Source organism: Papaver somniferum, chromosome 3 (genome assembly GCF_003573695.1).
Source record: "Papaver somniferum cultivar HN1 chromosome 3, ASM357369v1, whole genome shotgun sequence".
In the NCBI taxonomy this organism is placed as follows: domain Eukaryota; kingdom Viridiplantae; phylum Streptophyta; class Magnoliopsida; order Ranunculales; family Papaveraceae; genus Papaver; species Papaver somniferum.
In genome coordinates, this window is record NC_039360.1 from 220,556,573 (window position 1) to 220,563,332 (window position 6,760).

At 32.6% G+C, this 6,760-nt stretch overlaps 1 long non-coding RNA gene across 4 annotated transcripts; it reads left to right on the forward strand.

Moving 5' to 3' along the window:
• Window positions 1-631: 631 nt before the first annotated feature.
• On the forward strand, window positions 632-5,511 carry LOC113362139. Of its 4 annotated transcripts, none has more exons than XR_003365567.1 (5): window positions 632-948; window positions 1,121-1,172; window positions 1,765-1,883; window positions 1,954-2,605; window positions 5,035-5,511. It is a non-coding gene; the product is annotated as an uncharacterized LOC113362139 (long non-coding RNA). The 4 variants fall into 4 exon arrangements; XR_003365568.1 differs by having other exon boundaries at window positions 1,962-2,605; XR_003365565.1 differs by having other exon boundaries at window positions 1,765-2,605.
• Window positions 5,512-6,760: the final 1,249 nt, after the last annotated feature.

Below are 6,760 nucleotides of genomic sequence, written 5' to 3' on the forward strand. Positions count from 1 at the left end.
TGACTATCTTTCTGATAGCAATGGATAAGAAAGCTACTATTGAAGAGCAATTGGAGAACCATATTACTAAAAGACTTATTAAATTAATTTTTAATTTCATATTTGTTTATTTTTTTTAGGTGCATGTTTCATTAATTAGAATATATAGAGGTTTGGTTTTGGTTCGGCAATGATTTTATGCCAGAAAAGGGAAAATCTCTTACGTTTCCTAAATTAACGAGATCATAAAATTGTGAGAATACATGGGAAAACAATTGGTACCACATGGCATCACATAATTGGAGGGACACGAAGACACACCCAACTAGGGGACAGATAATCCGAACATGATCGTGGGAGGATAATTAGGAGAGTAAATAGAAAAGAAAGTGAAATTATGGGTTAGTATTTCTCATGATGGTAGGAGGATAATTAGAGGAGTATATACAGGAATGAAATCAAGCGAAAAAAATTAGGTCAGTATTTTCAATCAAAAGAGGAAATCGGTGAGCTGCAATCCTTAACTATCTGTGCATGTCCTAAATATTAGCTCCACCTTGTAAGTTTGCTGGAGTAGAAACAAATCAAGTTTTTTTTTTTCTTTTAATAACGTTTCCTTTTGAGGTTCTCTTCTTTTAGAGAACTATTCATATTCTTATTATTCTTGTCACGATAAGGAGGATCAATATCGATCAACATTATTCTAACAAAACAATCTTCCATCTGTTGCAAAAAATGTAAATGTTTCTCATTTGTCCATAATCCGCCACACAAATCATGATGATCTTTCCTCTTTCCAGCTGCATCTCTATGTATCAATCTAGAGTGATCGAGCTCAGACGGTTATACATATTCCATTGTTTCTCTTTCCAGCTGCATCTCTATGTATCGATCTAGAGTAATCCATCTCAGACGGTCAGACCCTAATGAAGAGAAAAAATTCCGGAGAAAGTATAACAATTTTTTTAGGTGTTGTTGTTGAGAACTCGAGATAGTTTCTGAACAAATTTATATTCCCCAAGATATTTTTGTAACGTTTCTTTTTTGAGTTTAAATGCATGAGGATAGTACTTTTCTTCTAAAATTCTTTGTTCTTTGGGTTTTACATATTGTAACTCTAATGTTATTTGTATTCTTGCAGGTTAATGAAAGTTGACTTATTCGAATGCAATAAATACGTGAGGAAATTTTTGGTGAGTCATTTTTTGGTTATGTATTTGTTTTCGATTGTTCCATTTGTTCAATGAGTACAATGAAAATTATTTTTTGTATTTTTGAGTTTTTCCTTCTATACAATGAGTAGGGTAAAAATTATTTCTAGTATTTTTAAAAAGAATACGTTGTTTGTGTTTTGCAGAGTTTTGAAGACTGGAAAATTTGTTTTACTTAAACATATGGTTAAAAGTTATTGTAATATTTATGTTTTCGGTTTATTTTTGTAATGGAACCATTTAATAATTGTAACATTTAATTGAAGATGAACTAATTAAGAGGGTTAGAAGGGGGTTAAAAACACCACAACCGCTAGATGTCTTTGGTAGGGATGAGAATGGGATGGGCGGATCACATGTTTGTCTCTCAAAATAATGTTATCCGACTGTCCAAGGCTCAAAATCCCCTTTTGTTTTGTATTATAGATAGATGAAGTAAGATAATTCCAGCGAATAACTTTTTTTACTTGGATTTTTATGAAAAGTTAGTTTATCATCATAATTTTTGGCTTTATAAAATTATGAAAAACAAATACTATATATATTTTTATTGAAAATTTCTTATTTCACTTAGGTTATGGATGGAAGATTCGTTTTAGAATATTAGCAGCAGAAGGATGGACATCACTGGGGGGAAAAGAAGAAGAGATTAAGTTTGAATTTTGGTTATGAAATGACTTCACGCCATAAAAGGTAACTATTGACTATTTTATATTTTGTTTCCCATATTAATTAAATCATCTAACTGTAATTATATCGTAAGGAAATCAGTGCCATATGGCGACGTCTTATTGAAGGGACAATAAAGCATACCGAGAAATACTTAGGTTATGGATGAAAGATTCGTTTTAGAATAATTGCAGCGGAAAAATGTGATAAAAGAGGATTTTGTTATAGGACATGTGGTCCATGGATGTGCGGTCCATTAGAATACTATGGTATTCCCTTCCCTTGTATAAATAGAATGCTATACCTATGTAATATGGTTTCCTCTCTGGCTAATTGAAATGTTCTTCTTCTTCTTTTCTCTTTTCTCTCTTTCTTATTATTACTCCAAAACCTTATCAAGCACGAAGCTAAACCGCATAGCGAGATTGGTTAAAGTTTTTTTCTTTTTTCTACATGGATGATAAATACAAGTTGTTCAAAAAAAATGGTGCTCGGATTTACATCGTCGCAGTTATGGAATCATCGTCAAGCTAAGTATTTTTCTTCCTTTGGTTGTGGCAGATTTGATTTGATTTGATTTAATCTAATTTATTTGGAAAAGGAAATCTGCAATGTTAATGGGTGAAAGATGGGATGAAGGGAATCTGCTGATTTGTATTAACACCAAAGGAATTCTGTTGGTTTGATTTGTCGAGCTAAAGTTGGATTATGTTTTGATTCTTCCTCCTATTCCTTAGGATCGTAAGGTATATATCGACACAATTTTTTTTTATCTCTTTCAATCAGTCGAATGGGTTTGATGAGTTTTTTCCATCGTTTAATGTTAATGAATCTTGATTTGTGCAAGTCTGATTTTTTTCTTTTTTACCTTTCTTTCAATTAAATGATTGGTTTGTCAACCACTGACTATTTTTTTTTAATTTTTTTTATCTATAAAATCATCATGTTGTGTTTTTACTTCATTGTCATCCATGATATGTACGATGCCGTGTGGTTTGAGAATGTGAATATATAAATATCATGATTTGTTTGAAACATTTTGATTGGTTGATTTGGTTTAACTTATTGGGCATAGTAGTATACTGTTAGGACCTAATTATCGCAACACTTGTTTGTTTCTCTTATAGATTTCTCGTCTGTTAATTAACCTTAAGTGGTCTATATATTTTTTTTTTATGAATCATAAGATGTAGTGACGTATGATAATCTAAAATTCTATACTGTTTGTGAGTCATCTTCGTTATGATGAATATAGTGCCTTATATTTACTTATTTATTTTATTTTATTTTTATATTTAAAGATATTCAAAATTAAATAATTGTTTTATAGAAAGAAAAAAAAATTAATTGTTTTAGTGTTCTGTGTGTATGCATATTTTTGGTGACGATTCGTTTTTTCTTTTTAAAGAAATTTGGCCATTTCATTTTATGATTAGTTGAATGAGATTCTTGATCTATGATTACTAAGTATGCCATTATAGAATTTCATGCTATGTTGTATAATTTTGTACTGTTTTCATTTCTTTCCATTTTGCGAAAAATGCTATGAAATTTCACTTTTATGTCCCTTAATTCTCCTTTATAAACTTCCATAACGTCTGCATTATTATAATGAAACATTTATCTTTTTATCTATACTATTTAGTTTCTCACAAAAATGGACTAATGTAAATTAATATACAATTTCAACTTACCAAATTGGAAAAAAAAAAACAAATAATATATAATATCCATAATTATCTTCCACTCATAAATAAGATTAATAAAATATTAAAATATATTCATCCATTCATAGAAAGTCAAATACAAAGATAATTATTTAGTTTCCATAAATACATTCATGCACATGCAAATACAATTAAAATAATAAAAATTAAAATATTGTTTGTACCCAAAATTACTTTTAGGAACTAAACACGATGATTTAATGATGATTATGCGAGGGTTAGGAAACGATAAATAAGAGAGACAAAGAATTTAACGTGGTTCGGCAAGTGTTGCCTACATCCACGGAAGAATCCCATAGGGAGTGATTTTATTGATGATCATGATACAATTGTATTTCTTCGGGTTAGCCAACCTAGGATTCCATACCTCTTTAGGGTTTAAGATACATGTATTTATAGTGTTTCTGTAACCCTAATTATGATATAAACTTGATGTGCAAACAACTTGGGCAACAAGAATTCTAGAAATTTCTAGAATCTTCTTTGAACGGACTAGACAGGCTTTGACTAGCGGGTTTTCGAGTATTTTTTATACACGGTACAAACATCGCCCCTTCTTAACCTCCAACTTGTTGGGGGTTAAGAAGTTTGTTCTTCTTTCGCGTCGACGTTGATGACGTAACTCGTCCCCAAGCATGAGCAGAGATATTACAAAGACGCCCCCATGTGGAAAAAAGTCTCGCTTAGCGCGCGAGCTAAATTCAACATGATACCACAGCTGGGAGGGTCATTGTAAATACCTCTACAACAATGGGAGCGACTTGGATAACACTCCCCATAACAAGTAACGCTCAATGGGACTCTGAACTTCTTAACGCACAACAAGTTGGAAGTTAAGAGGATGTGTGTACCCTAATATTTTCACATTAATATCAGCTAAAAGCGGCCCATTTTCATTAGCCCAGTTCCACCTATCTACTTCCAAAACCCTAGGAAAAGGTTCCGGAACATACTAAGATGCATTGTATAAATACATGGGAGATGAACCGTAAAAAGGTATGCCTCAAAACCCTAAAAACTCATGTAGAAAACTCTATGGTAACTTGAGCGTCGGAGGATTTTTACAGGTAAACCCATTCAATTTATCAGGAGGAGAAGATCGAGCATCAACTTCAATTGAGATTGTTTGTGGTGAAGATCAATTTTTTCCCAAACAAATATATTCCTGCATTCATGCAAAGTCAAATACAGGGATAACTATTTAATTTCCACAAATACATTCATGTACATGAAAATACAATTCGAAAATGATTTGTGACTCTCAAAATGCCTACTCCCATTACTCCCAACATTAGGTGGCATTCATCTAGGATAGAGTTTCAATTCATTGAAAATATCTTCTAAATATATCAGACAATAATACCGGAGGTTAGAGAATATATGGTAAAGTTTCTGTTCATTCTTTTAGCCGTCGATTAGATTAAAGGCTAAGATACAACATTTTCCAGGCTCACATTTAGCATATGCCAAATGCAACTCCTCCATTCCGATTCAAACAAAGGCTTATCTCAAACCGTCAGAACCCATCTGTAATGGACGTCGTTAAAAAAAAAAGTGAGCCAAAAAATTTGCTGGAAAAGCTCATGTGGATGGTGAAACAAAGGCTTGGTTAGTGGAAACCTTATAAGGACATCGTCAAAAAATTTAAGTCAGAGGATATGAAGATGATTTAAAAGAGGTTCGTCTGTTCCAACCCGATGTCAGATGCAGAGCCTGATTGTTTAAGTGCAACAAAAGTTTATGGAAGGTCAGATGGGATTCTAGCACAAATGTTGGATCTAAAAGCATGGTTTGAGGATCAAACGATATACCATTTCAAATCTTGTTCGATTCTTATGGTGCATGATCAATCTGGTGCTGAAACCATTTCATTCCCTCCATCTCTTTCAGATGCATAAGACAGGGAGAGGCGAGCAGAAATGAGTTTCTCATTTGATATTCAACCTCTCTAACAACCTGAATTGTTGACATTCTCCTAGTCTCAACCTAATTGTACCCCATTCAACATACTTCTTAGTCGACAATGCATCTCAGCGGGTGTTTAATAACTTCCTAGCAAAAAATCACCTCAAGCTTACTGTTTCAATTAAAGCCACCAAGACTCGCTTGTTAAAATCTGTTCCAGTCACAGAAATTAGCAAAGAAATGAACTCGACCTAGGCGAATGGTCATAGATACTCCCAATAAAACCACCCCCCATTAATCCGAAAAAAGTAGGTCAATATAGTGTTCTCTACTAAAATAGCTGCATCAATCCATGACTACTAGTCTCTCAACCTGATCAATTTCATTGGTTCGAATTCATAAAAAGCTTCAAGTCTACTTGCAAAAAAAGTAAACTTCTCTCACTTACGGTTATATCGGGTAACATAAAATTAAAACTCTATCCTAGGTATATGCCACCTAATGTTGGGAGTAATGCGAGTAGAGATTCTGGGAATCACAAATCATTTTCGAGTACAATTAAAATAATATAAAATTAAAATATATTCATGCATTCATGCAAAGTCAAATAGAGGGATAACTATATAATTTCCACAAATATATTCATGCGCATGCAAATACAATTAAAATAATAATAATTAAAATATATTCATGCATTCATGCAAAGTCAAATATGGGAATAACTATTTAGTTTCCACAAATACATTCATACACGTGCAATACAATTAAATAATAATTATAATTATTCCGTATAAATATCACTATTTAAAAATTATGTCATTCAATTATTTGTTTTAATTCCTATGAAACCAAAACATTAAACTGCACTATTGCCTTTTTTTTTCTTTAATGGGCATGAAACTCTCCACGGACCTTGAGCACGTTATGACCTTAACGAGTTAACACTACTAACTGGATCATCGTAATTTAGACGTTAACCGGGTTATGATTTATTTTTTTTAGTAAGGTCTTTTCCAGTTGGACCTAACTCGACGCAAAAATGACATTTTGGACTCAGAAGTACTTGAGCATCATTTTGTGCATTTGAGGTGGAAATCATTTCTTTGAAAAAGAATAAGGAATATATTCCTTCATATAACTTTGTGCCAATGACAATGCACTGTCTAAAAGGTAGAGCTACATATTCCCTTGTGTTTCTAAACACACGCATCCCACCAATTTTTGTGGAAGAACTCACAAAAAGTGATATGAGTCAGATTCCCCCCCCCC